Source organism: Triticum urartu, chromosome 3 (assembly GCF_003073215.2).
Source record: "Triticum urartu cultivar G1812 chromosome 3, Tu2.1, whole genome shotgun sequence".
In the NCBI taxonomy this organism is placed as follows: Eukaryota; Viridiplantae; Streptophyta; class Magnoliopsida; order Poales; family Poaceae; genus Triticum; species Triticum urartu.
The window spans coordinates 680,528,091-680,545,677 of NC_053024.1; positions in this window are offsets into that span (position 1 = coordinate 680,528,091).

A 17,587-nucleotide genomic window follows, 5' to 3' on the forward strand; every position below is an offset into this window, starting at 1 on the left:
AGGTTGATGGAGATCCAGCAGCACGACGGCGTGGTGGTGGAAGCAGCGGTGATCTCGGCAGGGCTTCGCCAAGCTCCAACGAGAGAGAGAGAGAGGTGTTACGAGGGGAGAGGGAGGGGCCAGGGACTTGGTGCGGCTGCCCTCCCTCCCCCCACTATATATAGGGACCCTAGGGGGGGCGCCGGCCCTAGAGATTTGATCTCAAGGGGGGCGGCGGCCAAGGGGGGTGGCTTGCCCCCCAAGCCAAGTGGGGCGCCCCCTGTTGGGTTTCGTAGTAATTTCAAAAAATTTCCTACGCACACGCAAGATCATGTGATGCATAGCAACGAGAGGGGAGAGTGTTGTCTACGTACCCAATGCAGACCGACTGCGGAAGCGCTGACACGACGTAGAGGAAGTAGTCGTACGTCTTCACGATCCAACCGATCAAGCACCGAAACTATGGCACCTCCGAGTTCGAGCACACGTTCAGCTCGATGACGATCCCCGGACTCCGATCCAGCAAAGTGTCGTGGAAGAGTTCCGTCAGCACGACGGCGTGGTGACGATCTTGATGAACTACAGCAGCAGGGCTTCGCCTAAACTCTGCTACAGTATTATCGAGGAATATGGTGGCAGGGGGCACCGCACACGGCTAAGGAATAGATCACATGGATCAACTTGTGTGTTTCTGGGGTGCCTCTGCCTCAGTATATAAAGGAGCCAAGGGTGAGGGGGGCGTCGGCCAGGACTCCTCCTTCCGGGAGTAGGACTCCCCCCCCAATCCTATTCCAAGTAGGATTCCCAAGGGGGGAAAGAGGGAGAGGGGGGCCGGCCACCTTCTCCTAGTCCTAATAGGACTAGGGAAGGGGGGAGGTGCGCAGCCACCTTGGGATGCCCCTTTCTCCTTTCCACTAAGGCCCATGAAGGCCCATATGGCTCCCGGGGGGTTCCGGTAACCTCCCGGTAACCCGGTAAAATCCCGATTTCACCCGGAACACTTCCGATATCCAAATATAGGCTTCCAATATATCAATCTTTACGTCTCGACAATTTCGAGACTCCTCGTCATGTCCGTGATCACATCTGGGACTCCGAACAACCTTTGGTACATCAAAATGCATAAACTCATAATATAACTGTCATCGTAACCTTAAGCGTGCGGACCCTACGGTTTCGAGAACAATGTAGACATGACCGAGACACGTCTCCGGTCAATAACCAATAGCGGGACCTGGATGCCCATATTGGCTCCTACATATTCTACGAAGATCTTTATCGGTCAGACCGCATAACAACATACGTTGTTCCCTTTGTCATCGGTATGTTACTTGCCCGAGATTCGATCGTCGGTATCCAATACCTAGTTCAATCTCACAACTAACATATTAGTTGTAATGCTTGCAAGGCTTATGTGATGTGTATTACCGAGAGGGCCCAGAGATACCTCTCCGACGATCGGAGTGACAAATCCTAATCTCGAAATACGCCAACCCAACATCTACCTTTGGAGACACCTGTAATGCTCCTTTATAATCACCCAGTTACGTTGTGACGTTTGGTAGCACCCAAAGTGTTCCTCCGGCAAACGGGAGTTGCATAATCTCATAGTCATAGGAACATGTATAAGTCATGAAGAAAGCAATAGCAACACACTAAATGATCGGGTGCTAAGCTAATGGAATGGGTCATGTCAATCAGATCATTCAACTAATGATGTGACCTCGTTAATCAAATAACAACTCATTGTTCATGGTCAGGAAACATAACCATCTTTGATTAACGAGCTAGTCAAGTAGAGGCATACTAGTGACACTTTGTTTGTCTATGTATTCACACATGTATTATGTTTCCGGTTAATACATTCTAGCATGAATAATAAACATTTATCATGATTATAAGGAAATAAATAATAACTTTATTATTGCCTCTAGGGCATATTTCCTTCAGTCTCCCACTTGCACTAGAGTCAATAATCTAGATTACACTGTAATGATTCTAACACCCATGGAGCCTTGGTGCTGATCATGTTTTGCACGTGGAAGAGGCTTAGTCAACGGGTCTGCAACATTCAGATCCGTATGTATCTTGCAAATCTCTATGTCTCCCATCTGGACTAGATCCCGGATGGAGTTGAAGCGTCTCTTGATGTGTTTGGTCCTTTTGTGAAATCTGGATTCCTTTGCCAAGGCAATTGCACCAGTATTGTCACAAAAGATTTTCATTGGACCCGATGCATTAGGTATGACACCTAGATCGGATATGAACTCCTTCATCCAAACTCCTTCGTTCGCTGCTTCCGAAGCAGCTATGTACTCCGCTTCACATGTAGATCCCGCTACGACGCTTTGTTTAGAACTGCACCAACTGACAGCTCCACCGTTTAATGTAAACACGTATCCGGTTTGCGATTTAGAATCGTCCGGATCAATGTCAAAGCTTCCATCAACGTAACCTTTTACGGTGAGCTCTTTGTCACCTCCATATACGAGAAACATATCCTTAGTCCTTTTCAGGTATTTCAGGATGTTCTTGACCGCTGTCCAGTGATCCACTCCTGGATTACTTTGGTACCTCCCTGCTAAACTTATAGCAAGGCACACATCAGGTCTGGTACACAACATTGCATACATGATAGATCCTATGGCTGATGCATAGGGAACATCTTTCATATTCTCTCTATCTTCTGCAGTGGTCGGGCATTGAGTCTTACTCAACTTCACACCTTGTAACACAGGCAAGAACCCTTTCTTTGCTTGATCCATTTTGAACTTCTTCAAAATTTTGTCAAGGTATGTGCTTTGCGAAAGTCCAATTAAGCGTCTTGATCTATCTCTATAGATCTTAATGCCTAATATGTAAGCAGCTTCACTGAGGTCTTTCATAGAAAAACTCTTATTCAAGTATCCCTTTATGCTATCCAGAAATTCTATATCATTTCCAATCAGCAATATGTCATCCACATATAATATCAGAAATGCTACAGAGCTCCCACTCACTTTCATTGTAAATACAGGCTTCTCCAAAAGTCTGTATAAAACCAAATGCTTTGATCACACTATCAAAACGTTTATTCCAACTCCGAGAGGCTTGCACCAGTCCATAAATGGATCGCTGGAGCTTGCACACTTTGTTAGCTCCCTTTGGATCGACAAAACCTTCCAGTTGCATCATATACAACTCTTCTTCCAGAAATCCATTCAGGAATGCAGTTTTGACATACATCTGCCAAATTTCATAATCATAAAATGCGGCAATCGCTAACATGATTCGGACGGACTTAAGCATCGCTACGGGTGAGAAGGTCTCATCGTAGTCAATCCCTTGAACTTGCCGAAAACCTTTTGTGACAAGTCGAGCTTTGTAGACAGTAACATTACCATCAGCGTCAGTCTTCTTCTTAAAGATCCATTTATTCTCAATTGCTTGCTGATCATCGGGCAAGTCAACCAAAGTCCATACTTTGTTCTCATACGTGGATCCCATCTCAGATTTCATGGCTTCAAGCCACTTTGCGGAATCTGGGCTCACCATCGCTTCTTCATAGTTCGTAGGTTCATCATGATCTAGTAGCATGACTTCCAGAACAGGATTACCGTACCACTCTGGTGCGGATCTTACTCTGGTTGATCTACGAGGTTCAGTAGTATCTTGATCTGAAGTTTCATGATCATTATCATTGGCTTCCTCACTAACTGGTGTAGGTGTCACTGAAACAGTTTTCTGTGATGAACTACTTTCCAGTAAGGGAGCAGGTACAGTTACCTCATCAAGTTCTACTTTTCTCCCACTCACTTCTTTCGAGAGAAACTCCTTCTCTAGAAAGGATCCATTCTTAGCAACGAATGTCTTGCCTTCGGATATGTGATAGAAGGTGTACCCAACAGTTTCCTTTGGGTATCCTATGAAGACACATTTCTCCGATTTGGGTTCGAGCTTATCAGGTTGAAGCTTTTTCACATAAGCATCGCAGCCCCAAACTTTCAGAAACGACAACTTTGGTTTCTTGCTAAACCACAGTTCATAAGGCGTCGTCTCAACGGATTTTGATGGTGCCCTATTTAATGTGAATGCAGCCGTCTCTAGAGAATAACCCCAAAACGATAGCGGTAAATCAGTAAGAGACATCATAGATCGCACCATATCTAGTAAAGTACGATTACGACGTTGGGACACACCATTACGCTGTGGTGTTGCGGGTGGCGTGAGTTGCGAAACTATTCCACAGTTTTTCAAATGTACAACAAACTCGTAACTCAAATATTCTCCTCCATGATCAGATCGTAGAAACTTTATTTTCTTGTTACGATGATTTTCAACTTCACTCTGAAATTCTTTGAACTTTTCAAATGTTTCAGACTTATGTTTCATTAAGTAGATATATCCATATCTGCTTAAATCATCTGTGAAGGTGAGAAAATAACGATATCCGCCACGAGCCTCAATATTCATCGGACCACATACATCGGTATGTATGATTTCCAACAAATCTGTTGCTCTCTCCATAGTACCGGAGAACGGTGTTTTAGTCATCTTGCCCATGAGGCACGGTTCGCAAGTACCAAGTGATTCATAATCAAGTTGTTCCAAAAGTCCATCAGTATGGAGTTTCTTCATGCGCTTTACACCGATATGACCTAAACGACAGTGCCACAAATAAGTTGCACTTTCATTATCAACTCTGCATCTTTTGGCTTCAACATTATGAATATGTGTATTACTACTATCGAGATTCAATAAAAATAGACCACTCTTCAAGGGTGCATGACCATAAAAGATATTACTCATATAAATAGAACAACCATTATTCTCTGATTTAAATGAATAACCGTCTCGCATTAAACAAGATCCAGATATAATGTTCATGCTCAACGCTGGCACCAAATAACAATTATTTAGGTCTAATATTAATCCCGAAGGTAGATGTAGAGGTAGCGTGCCGACCGCGATCACATCGACTTTGGAACCGTTTCCCACGCGCATCGTCACCTCATCCTTTGCCAGTGCCCGCTTATTCCGTAGTCCCTGTTTCGAGTTGCAAATATTAGCAACAGAACCAGTATCAAATACCCAGGTGCTACCGCGAGCTCTAGTAAGGTACACATCAATAACATGTATATCACATATACCTTTGTTCACCTTGCCATCCTTCTTATCCGCCAAATACTTGGGGCAGTTCCGCTTCCAGTGACCACTCTGCTTGCAGTAGAAACACTCAGTTTCAGGCTTAGGTCCAGACTTGGGTTTCTTCTCCTGAGCAGCAACTTGCTTGCCGTTCTTCTTGAAGTTCCCCTTCTTCTTCCCTTTGCCCTTTTTCTTGAAACTAGTGGTCTTGTTAACCATCAACACTTGATGCTCCTTCTTGATTTCTACCTCCGCAGCTTTTAGCATTGCGAAGAGCTCGAGAATCGTCTTGTTCATCCCTTGCATATTATAGTTCATCACGAAGCTCTTGTAGCTTGGTGGCAGTGATTGGAGAATTCCGTCAATGACGCAATCATCCGGAAGATTAACTCCCAATTGAATCAAGTGATTCTTATACCCAAATATTTTGAGTATATGCTCACTGACAGAACTGTTCTCCTCCATCTTGCAGCTATAGAACTTATTGGAGACTTCATATCTCTCAATCCGGGCATTTGCTTGAAATATTAACTTCAACTCCTGGAACATCTCATATGCTCCATGACGTTCAAAACGTCGTTGAAGTCCCGATTCTAAGCCGTAAAGCATGGCACACTGAACTATCGAGTAGTCATCAGCTTTGCTCTGCCAGACGTTCATAACATCTGGTGTTGCTCCAGCAGCAGGCCTGGCACCCAGCGGTGCTTCCAGGACGTAATTCTTCTGAGCAGCAATGAGGATAATCCTCAAGTTACGGACCCAGTCCATGTAATTGCTACCATCATCTTTCAACTTTGCTTTCTCAAGGAACGCATTAAAATTCAACGGAACAACAGCACAAGCCATCTATCTACAATCAACATAAACAAGCAAGATACTATCAGGGAGTAAGTTCATGATAAATTTAAGTTCAATTAATCAAATTACTTAAGAACTCCCACTTAGATAGACATCCCTCTAATCTTCTAAGTGATTACGTGATCCAAATCAACTAAACCATAACCGATCATCACGTGAGATGGAGTAGTTTTCAATGGTGAACATCGTTATGTTGATCATATCTACTATATGATTCACGCTCGACCTTTCGGTCTCTGTGTTCCGAGGCCATATCTGCATATGCTAGGCTCGTCAAGTTTAACCTGAGTATTCTGCGTGTGCAAAACTGGCTTGCACCCGTTGTAGATGGACGCAGAGCTTATCACACCCGATCATCACGTGGTGTCTGGGCACGACAAACTTTGGCAACGGTGCATACTCAGGGAGAACACTTCTTGATAATTTAGTGAGAGATCATCTTATAATGCTACCGTCAATCAAAGCAAGATAATATGCATAAAAAGATAAACATCACATGCAATCAATTTAAGTGATATGATATGGCCATCATCATCTTGTGCTTGTGATCTCCATCTCCGAAGCACTGTCATGATCACCATCGTCACCGGCGCGACACCTTGATCTCCATCGTAGCATCGTTGTCGTCTCGCCAATCTTATGCTTCCACGACTATCACTACCGTTTAGTAATAAAGTAAAGCATTACATCGCGATTGCATTGCATACAATAAAACGACAACCATATGGCTCCTGCTAGTTGCCGATAACTCGGTTACAAAACATGATCATCTCATACAATAAAATTCAGCATCATGCCTTGACCATATCACATCACAACATGCCCTGCAAAAACAAGTTAGACGTCCTCTACTTTGTTGTTGCAAGTTTTACGTGGCTGCTACGGGCTTAAGTAAGAACCAATCTCACCTACGCATCAAAACCACAACGATAGTTTGTCAAATAGACTCCGTTTTAACCTTCGCAAGGACTGGGCGTAGCCACACTCGGTTCAACTAAAGTTGGAGAGACAGTCGCCCGCAAGCCATCAATGTGCAAAGCACGTCGAGGGAACCGGTCTCGCGTAAGCGTACGCGTAAGGTTGGTTCGGGTCGTCTCGTCCAACAATGCCGCCGAACCAAAGTATGACATGCTGGTAGGCAGTATGACTTATATCGCCCACAACTCACTTGTGTTCTACTCGTGCATATAACATCAACATAAATAACCTAGGCTCTGATACCACTGTTGGGTTTCGTAGTAATTTCAAAATTTTTCCTACGCACATGCAAGATCATGTGATGCATAGCAACGAGAGGGGAGAGTGTTGTCTACGTACCCAATGCAGACTGACTGCGGAAGCGCTGACACGACGTAGAGGAAGTAGTCGTACGTCTTCACGATCCAACCGATCAAGCACCGAAACTTCGGCACCTCCGAGTTCGAGCACACGTTCAGCTCGATGACGATCCCCGGACTCCGATCCAGCAAAGTGTCGGGGAAGAGTTCCGTCAGCACGACGCCGTGGTGACGATCTTGATGAACTACAGCAGCAGGGCTTCGCCTAAACTCCGCTACAGTATTATTGAGGAATATGGTGGCAGGGGGCACCGCACACGGCTAAGGAATAGATCACGTGGATCAACTTGTGTGTTTCTGGGGTGCCTCTGCCTCAGTATATAAAGGAGCCAAGGGGGAGGGGGGGCGCCGGCCAGGAGGAGGGCGCAGGAGGAGTCCTACTCCTTCCGGGAGTAGGACTCCCCCCCCCCCCCAATCATATTCCAACTAGGATTCCCAAGGGGGGAAAGAGGGAGAGGGGGGCTGGCCACCTTCTCCTAGTCCTAATAGGACTAGGGAAGGGGGGAGGTGCGCAGCCACCTTGGGCTGCCCCTTTCTCCTTTCCACTAAGGCCCATGAAGGCCCATATGGCTCCCGGGGGGTTCCGGTAACCTCCCGGTAACCCGGTAAAATCCCGATTTGACCCGGAACACTTCCGATATCCAAATATAGGCTTCCAATATATCAATATTTACGTCTCAACCATTTCGAGACTCCTCGTCATGTCCGTGATCACATCCGGGACTCCGAACAACCTTCGGTACATCAAAATGCATAAACTCATAATATAACTATCATCGTAACCTTAAGCGTGCGGACCCTATGGGTTCGAGAACAATGTAGACATGACCGAGACACGTCTCCGGTCAATAACCAATAGCGGGACCTGGATGCCCATATTGGCTCCTACATATTCTACGAAGATCTTTATCGGTCAGACCGCATAACAACATACGTTGTTCCCTTTGTCATCGGTATGTTACTTGCCCGAGATTCGATCGTCGGTATCCAATACCTAGTTCAATCTCGTTACCGGCAAGTCTCTTTACTCGTTCCGTAATACATCATCTCACAACTAACATATTAGTTGTAATGCTTGCAAGGCTTATGTGATGTGTATTACCGAGAGGGCCCAGAGATACCTCTCCGCCGATCGGAGTGACAAATCCTAATCTCAAAATACGCCAACCCAACATCTACCTTTGGAGACACCTGTAATGCTCCTTTATAATCACCCAGTTACGTTGTGACGTTTGGTAGCACCCAAAGTGTTCCTCCGGCAAACGGGAGTTGCATAATCTCATAGTCATAGGACATGTATAAGTCATGAAGAAAGCAATAGCAACATACTAAACGATCGGGTGCTAAGGGGAGGGAATGGGTCATGTCAATCAGATCATTCAACTAAGGATGTGACCTCGTTAATCAAATAACAACTCTTTGTTCATGGTTAGGAAACATAACCATTTTTGATTAACGAGCTAGTCAAGTAGAGGCATACTAGTGACACTTTGTTTGTCTATGTATTCACACATGTATTATGTTTCCGGTTAATACAATTCTAGCATGAATAATAAACATTTATCATGATTATAAGGAAATAAATAATAACTTTATTATTGCCTCTAGGGCATATTTCCTTCACCCCCACCCCTAGGGTTTCCAACCCTAGGCGCAGGGGGAGGCCCAAGGGGGGCGCACCAGCCCACCAGGGGCTGGTTCCCTTCCCCACTTCAGCCCATGGGGCCCTCCGGGATAGGTGACCCCACCCGGTGGACCCCCGGGACCCTTCCGGTGGTCCCGGTACAATACCGGTGACCCCCGAAACTTTCCCGATGGCCGAAACTGGACTTCCTATATATAATTCTTCACCTCCTGACCATTCCGGAACTCCTCGTGACATCCGAGATCTCATCCGGGACTCCTAACAACTTTCGGGTTACCGCATACTAATATCTTTACGACCCTAGCGTCACTGAACCTTAAGTGTGTAGACCCTACGGGTTTGGGAGACACATAGACTTGACGGAGAAGACTCTCCGCTCAATAACCAACAGCGGGATCCGGATACCCATGTTGGCTCCCACATGCTCCTCAATTATCTCATCGGATGAACCATGATGTCGAGGATTCAATCAATCCCGTATACAATTCCCTTTGTTAATCGGTATGTTACTCGTCCGAGACTCGATCGTCGGTATCCCAATACCTCGTTCAATCTCGTTACCGGCAAGTCACTTTACTCGTACCGTAATGCATGATCCCGTGATCAACCACTTGATCACATTGAGCTCATTATGATGATTGAGGGAGTCCTGGATTAGGGGGTGTCCGGATAGCCGGAATATATCTTCGGCCGGACTCCTGGACTATGAAGATACAAGATTGAAGACTTCGTCCTGTGTCCGAAAGGGACTTTCCTTGGCGTGGAAGGCAAGCTTGGCGATACGGATATGTAGATCTCCTACCATTGTAACCGACTCTGTGTAACCCTAGCCCTCTTCGGTGTCTATATAAACCGGAGGGTTTTAGTCCATAGGAACATCAATCATACCATAGGCTAGCTTCTAGGGTTTAGCCTCCTTGATCTCGTGGTAGATCTACTCTTATACCACTCATATCATCAATATCAATCAAGCAGGATGTAGGGTTTTACCTCCATCAAGAGGGCCCGAACCTGGGTAAAACATCGTGTCCCCTGCCTCCTGTTACCATCCGCCCTAGACGCATAGTTCGGGACCCCTACCCGAGATCCGCCGATTTTGACACCGACATTGGTGCTTTCATTGAGAGTTCCTCTGTGCCGTCGCCATCAGGAAGGATGCCTCATCCCGTCTTTAAAGACGACACCGTTGCTAAGGGAGCTTTGGCTGTCGGCCAAACTCTCAGGCTAGGTGTCCCGATGACCACCTGTTCGGCTGTTGCACCGATGATGACCTCTCGGGTCATCGAAAGCAATCTTCACGTCAGCTCGGAATTCGCCGAGCAGCTAGATCCAATGGAGCTCTCTTCCCTAAACGAGCTGTTGGATCGCATCGCCGCCCTGGGAGTCGCTACGGATTATGACTAGATTGGGCCTAAACCCGATCTGAGAGAGATTAACTCTCCCCAGGTCACCCATCACGTTGTCGTGGTAGAGGGACAGTGCGGCAACCCTTCATCTATCTTAAGGACTAGATATGTCCGGATTCCCGATCCCTCCAAGACGGATACCCGCGGAGGGGAGGACATCACTCAAGACCTGAACCTAAAGTCAGGTGACGGGCTAGATTCATTGGACAGCATCCAAGAATCCAAACTTCCGAGTTCGGAAACTCCTTGGCCTCTGGGTCTCAGATTGGGTGAGGTTTCAGATTTGATTCCACCCACCCACCTGTACATAAGCGATCTATCCCAAATTAGGCAAGAGCCTGAAGAAACAGTACATCATTACTGGGCCAGATTCCTCCTGGTTATGAACAGGATAAAGGACTGTCGCGAGGAAGACGCAATTTCATTCTTCTGCAATAATTGCACGGACAAGGGAATCCTCAACGCCATAAGTCGCCGCGATATTACACGCTTCGCTGACTTGGCGTCCATAGCACGAAAGTACTGTGCGATGGAAAGCGCGTGGAAAACCGAAATAAAATTTTGGGACAATCCGGCCCTGAATACAAACCCAGTCCGAAATAAAAGGGTGCATCATCGCCAGACACCCGGGTTCAATACCAAAAAGCAAAAGCCCTCTACAGGGCACGGAACCGTACTGGAAGGATGGCTTAATGGACCCTGTAAAATTCACAATGCAGAGGGCGCCACACCAACTCACAGCCTTAGAGCATGTTGATACTCCGGCAGGTGGCAAAATTGGCGAAGATCTTCTAATTCCAGAAGCCACAGAAAGCCACCCTAGAGACACCAGTACGGTATTAACAGTCTTCGAGACTTTCGCATCACATAATATGCGAAAAAGAACACTCCGCAGCCTTGCCGAAGTCTACCAAGTAGCAACAATAAACCCATGGAGTGACACGGCTATTACTTTTAACGCCAGTGATGAACCTAAATTCCGAACAGCCCGAGCACCAGCCGCATTGGTCCTCAGTCCAATAGTGGACGGCTTTCGTCTTACCAATGTACTCATGGATGGCGGCAGCGGATTGAACCTCATTTATGAGGAAACCCTTCAAAAAACAGAAATAGACAGGAACCGCATTGAGCGAAGCAGCACAACCTTTAGAGGAATAATCCCTAGTCGGGAAGCGTGCTGTATAGGAAAAATCACACTAGATGTGGTGTTCGGCACGCCGGATAATTACAGGTCCGAAGAGGTCACGTTCCAAGTGGCTCCGTTCAGTAGCGGATACCACGCTCTGCTAGGGCGGGAAGCATTTACAATCTTCCAAGCAATACCCCATTACGGGTACATGAAGCTCAAGATGCCCGGGCCTAACAGAATCATCACTCTTGCTAGTGATCCGGACATAGCACTCCGCGCCGAAAACAAGACGGCCGCACTGGCCCTCGAGGCACTATCCGAAGCCCTAGCGGCTGAGGAACTGACTGCGCTGCGCTCCTCGGTGAATAGGGACGATGTGATACTCGACAAAAGATCCAAGTCTACCTCCTTTAAACCGGCGGACGAAATAGTCAAATTCCAGGTCCATCCAACGGACCCCAATAAAACAGCTTCCATCGAGGCACAGTTAAGCCCTGATGTAGACGCTGCACTGCGAGAGTTCCTACGAGAGAACTGGGACATTTTCGCCTGGCACCCTTCAGACATGTCAGGAATCCTACGCAGGCTGGCCGAACACAGCTTAAATATCCTAAAAGGATTCAAGCCAGTCAAACAGGCTCTTCGGCGTTTTTCCGAACCTAAGAGACATGCCATGGGAGAGGAACTAGCCAAGCTATTGGAGGCCGGATTCATCAAAGATATAAAACACCCGGACTGGCTAGCAAACCTGGTGATGGTACCAAAGAAGGACAAATCCTGGCGCCTGTGCGTTGATTTTAAAGACGTTAACAAGGCTTGCCCAAAGGATCCCTTCCCCCTCCCCCGCATCGATCAAATTATCGACACTACCACAGGACACGATTCGTTGTGTTTCCTCGACGCATACTCCGGCTACCATCAAATAAAGATGGCAGAGTCAGACCAAGCCGCAACGGCATTCATCACACCATACGGCCCATTCTGCTTCAACACAATGCCCTTCGGGTTCAAAAACGCCGGCGCAACATATCAGCGCATGATTTAGACATGTCTGGCAAACCAGATCGGCAAAACAGTGGAGGCATACGTAGATGATGTGGTCGTTAAAACAAGACATGTCGAATCTCTAGTAGACGACTTGAGGCTAACATTCGATAACCTCCGAACATACGACATCAAGCTCAACCGGAAAAATGCGTTTTCGGCGTTCCAGCCAGAAAGCTCTTGGGCTTCATTGTATCCGGTAGAGGAATTGAAGCAAATCCAGCCAAGATCCGAGCTCTGTCACAATTGGATATCCCGAAGGACCTCAAACAAATACAAAAATTAACCGGATGCGTGGCAGCACTAAGCCGCTTCATCTCCCGCTTGGGAGAAAAGGCCCTACCCCTTTACCGCCTCCTTCGGCTAACCGAACACTTCGAGTGGACGGATGCAACCACGACTGGACTCGACGAAATAAAAGCCATCTTGGCAACAAACCCAGTCCTGGCCGCGCCAAACATTGGCGAACCAATGCTATTATACATTGCAGCAACCCATCAGGTCGTAAGCGCAGTGCTCGTCGTCGAACGAGAAACGGACGGACACAAATTCCCCCTTCAAAAGCCGGTCTACTATGTGTCCACTGTCCTTACTCCGTGCAAGTCACGGTACCCGCATTATCAAAAGATTGCGTACGCGGTATTTATGGCATCCCGGAAGCTGTGACACTACTTTCAAGAGTGTTCAATAACAGTAGCCTCGGAAGTGCCACTTAACGATACTATAAACAACCGCGACGCGACGGGCCGGATTGCAAAATGGGCCATTGAGCTCCTCCCGTTCGACATAACTTACAAGCCACGGCGAGCTATCAAGTCGCAAGTTTTGGCTGACTTCATCGCAGAATGGACGGAGGCCGAACTCCCTAAAGAGTACGGCACATATTCAAACTGGGTCATGCACTTCGACGGCTCCAAAATGTTGGCCGGTCTAGGGGCTGGCGTCGTTTTGATGTCCCCCACAGGAGACACAATTCAATACGTACTCCAGATAATGTACACAGACTCCAACAATGCAGCCGAATATGAGGCCCTTTTACATGGTCTCCGGATGGCAGTATCCATGGGCATTCAACGCCTAGAGGTGCGCGGGGACTCGAACCTCGCAATATCCCAAACAAATGGAGACTTTGATGCCAAGGATCCAAAAATGGCAGCTTATCGCAACGCCGTCCTAAAAATGTCAGCTCGGTTCGAAGGGCTCAAATTTCACCATATAACCCGGGAAAATAATCAGGCGGCAGATGTCCTGGCACGCATCGGCGCAAAACGCGATGTAGTCCCCCCAACATCTTCTTGGAAAGGCTGTTCAAGCCATCCGTAGTATGGGAAGGGGAACCCGGCAATAACAGCCCGGACCCAACCACACTGCCCGACACCGAACACTCTGACATAATTGGAGGCTCTGCCAATGAAATAACACCTTCAGCCCACGTAATAATGGCCGTCATCGCCCTGTCGACAGAACCATTCCTCGCCAACCTTACTAGGCAGGAACTCCCCAAGGACCAATATGAGGCACGCTGCATAGTGCGGCGATCTAAAGCCTATAAAGTCAATGAGGGAGAGCTTTATAAGAAAAGCACTACCGGAGTCCTTCAAAGGTGCATCTCCGAAAAGGAAGGGCGGAACCTCCTGGCTGAAATTCATGCCGGACTCAGCGGTCATCACGCTGCAGCTCAGTCCCTTGTAAGCAAGGCCTTCCGTACAGGCTTTTATTGGCCGACGGCCCAGGCAGACGCCCAGGACTTAGTCCAATGATGCGTTGGTTGCCAGATTTTTGCAAACCAAAGCCATATGCCACCCACCGCCCTCCAAACTATCCCCATCACTTGGCCTTTCGCGGTCTGGGGGCTTGACATGGTTGGACCCCTTAAAGGCGGAACCCACAAGAAAAAATACTTACCGGTCATGGTGGATAAGTTCACCAAATGGATAGAAGCCAAGCCTGTTAAGACGGCCGAATCCGGACCGGTTATAGACTTTATATCCGGGGTTGTACACCGTTACGGCGTCCCCCACAACATCATCACTGATAACGGCACGAACTTTACGGCCGGCGAGGTAAAACTCTAGTGCAAAAACATGGGCATCAAGCTCGATTATGCCTCCGTCTATCACCCACAAACCAACGGCCAGGTCGAACGTGCAAATGGTCTTATCATGAGCGGCATCAAACCCAGATTAGTGCAGTCCCTTAAGGAATCTAATACGCACTGGGTAGAGGAGCTCGACTCCGTACTCTGGGGGCTGCGGACCACGCCGAATCGCACCACCGGATACACACCATTCTTCATGGTGTACGGTGCAGAGGCAGTTTTGCCCTGCGACATAATTCATGACTCACCTCGAGTGCGCATGTACGAAGAAAGATAAACCGAGCTCAATCGGCAGGACAGTTTGGACGCCTTGGAGGAAGAGCGTGACGTGGCAAAAGGCCGTTCCGCATTCTATCAACAGCAGGCTCGAAGATACCAAAGTAGAGAAGTACGGGCCAAAAATTACAACGTTGGCGAATTAGTTCTACGCCTGCCGGACAAGAAAAAGGACAAACTCAAGCCCAAGTGGGAAGGTCCCTTCATAATTGACCAAGTCCTGACTGGTGGAGCGTACCGCCTGCGAGATGCATCGGATAACCGACTCGAGCCGAACCCATGGAACGCAGCCCGTCTCCGAAGATTCTATGCCTAGCGCCGGACTCTGTGTTCGTCTCCTTCCTCTGTCCATTTTTTATATACTTTCTGTCTTACATTTCTCTCCTTCTCCCCTCCCTCTCTCTTATAGCCTTTAAAGGCTCAAAAAGTGACGCGCTATCTGCGCTCATTAAACCTGGGGGCTTCTTTAAACAGAAGCTTATTTATACGGGCTTCATTCCCAACACATGTGTCACACTTCCGCATGTACCTTTTATTCACCATTATATGCATCGATATGACTTAAGTTTTGGCCAAGCTGGGTTGCCTGGCTCCTGTGCTTACCCCTACATTCCCGATTGTTCGTCTAGGTGGTAAAAGGAGCATCTCTGCGATTGTTACTGCCGGGTCAGCCGGATCTGTACCTCAGACTGGGTGAATCCAAAAGCTAGCGTTCTTAAGGGAATACTCGGTCGGTGAACTAAAGATGATCTTTTCCTTTTTTTCACTTATTTATCTATACGCCCCCAGATGTTTTTCCTGCGTCTCTTTTCGCAGAATGGACATGCACTTTAGGGCATGCCTCCCAGGGAAAGGAACCCCTAATGGAACTATTCTCCCTGGAAGATGTTTCTTACTAACCATGTAATATAACATAACTAGTTGGGCACTTGTCTGTTCAAGCACTAATGACCCCTACGCCTGGTCTCCATGCATACCCCGGTTCTTATATAACCGCAAGGGTACTCGGACACACTCCGGACCGTCAGGTCCCGAGGTTGAAGCAAAAAGGTCGGCCATGACAAACGATCTACAATCCGGCTAGAAGGCATTACACATGTCAATTAAAATTACATAGTAAGTCTGACTGATTGTATTCCTCTTCAATACCATCTAACAGGCTGTCTAGTTTACAGTCCTGTTGGGAATACTTTGCGGCCAATTCTACTTGGCCGTATACTAAGCTCACAGGGATCTCCTTCCCATTGGGCCCCACGGGTCTGACCTCGGCCATGTGGTTCGGGTCAGCCTTCGTGTACTGCGTCTTCACCATGGCCCAGGCCTCCCTGGCACCTTGACGGCAGGCCGACATGTTCCACAATCGGAAGCGCCGCCGCGCTCCCTTCAGCTTCTCTACAAGCTCTCCAAGGCCTTCGGGCATGGAGACGGATGGCCACAAGGCCTGGGTGATGCCTTGCATCACCTGCCGAACTCGCTCGTGCAGTTGTGAGAGCTCGGGAAGAAGGTCACCCGTAGAACCGGGCATTTCCTCTGCAGGACGACCTGATAGCATACCTACAGACATTACTCTGTTAGTCGACTTGCTCGCTGAACTCTTTTTTCAAAGTTCGTTTAAGCACTTACTAAATATGCCGCGTCAAAGCCGCTGATTATCCTTAACGGAGTCCAACAGCTGGGCACGAACATCCTTCAGTTCAACGCCCAGCATGGTGTTGCCATCTTGGAGATCGTTCTTCTCCCGCCTCACCTTTGTCAGCACGCTCTCACCAGCCTTCAGCTGGCGTAGGAGTTGTTGCTTTTCCGGATTTAATCCGGCGCCATCTGCAATTTCATTTGCCAGATTTGCACCCACGCCGCACTTCGCAAAATACTTATCTTTCGAAGCGTATATTACTAGAGGGGGTCTCCTTGGGCTCCCCTGCCGCGGCTAGTGCGGCCTCAAGTTGGGCTTTGCACCCTTCTAGCTCCTGGGACAGTAGGGTATTCTTTTCTGTAAGAACCTACATATCAAATGATCCTTAAATCAGTTATTCTAACTGTTTCAAGTCTCGGGGGCTACTGGTATATATATAATCACCAAAATTTTCTTACCTGTATGTCTTTTACGTATTGCTCCGTGGCTCTGGCTAGACCATTTTAAGCGGCACGGAGGTACGCATCTCCCGAATTGAAGGCATCGAATGCCTCTTGGGAGAAACAAGTGTCACGAAGAACTGTCCGATGACGCCTGTGGTTCATGGCACTCTCCACCTCAGAATTGGTGGCAAACAGCCTGTCCGCATCCTCTGTCGGAGGAGCGTCCGGTGCGCGCCTTGTGTTCGCCCCCGCTTCCGGACCAGGCTTTGGAGCCTGGCTGGTGGAGGCGCGATTGGCAACCTCTCCGGATATAGTCCGGCGAGGTCTCTTCGTCCTGAAGAGAGCACGAGCGTTAATATGCCCTGAAGGAATAACACCTGGGAATAAGATGGCGCGCTATACCTTTGCGCCGGCGTCTCTGTACGGATCGCACTTCTTTTCAGCCCACGGGGCCTTGCCGCCCCTCATTGGCTAGTCGCCGCAGGCTCGGCCTCCCGCCTCAAGGACCTCCCTTGCAAAACGCGGTTGTCATACGGCAATCGAAAACACGCGAGGATAGATCCCCTTTCAAAGTGTTGGGATTTCAGTCTCAGTTACCTGTGAGGCTGGGAGTAG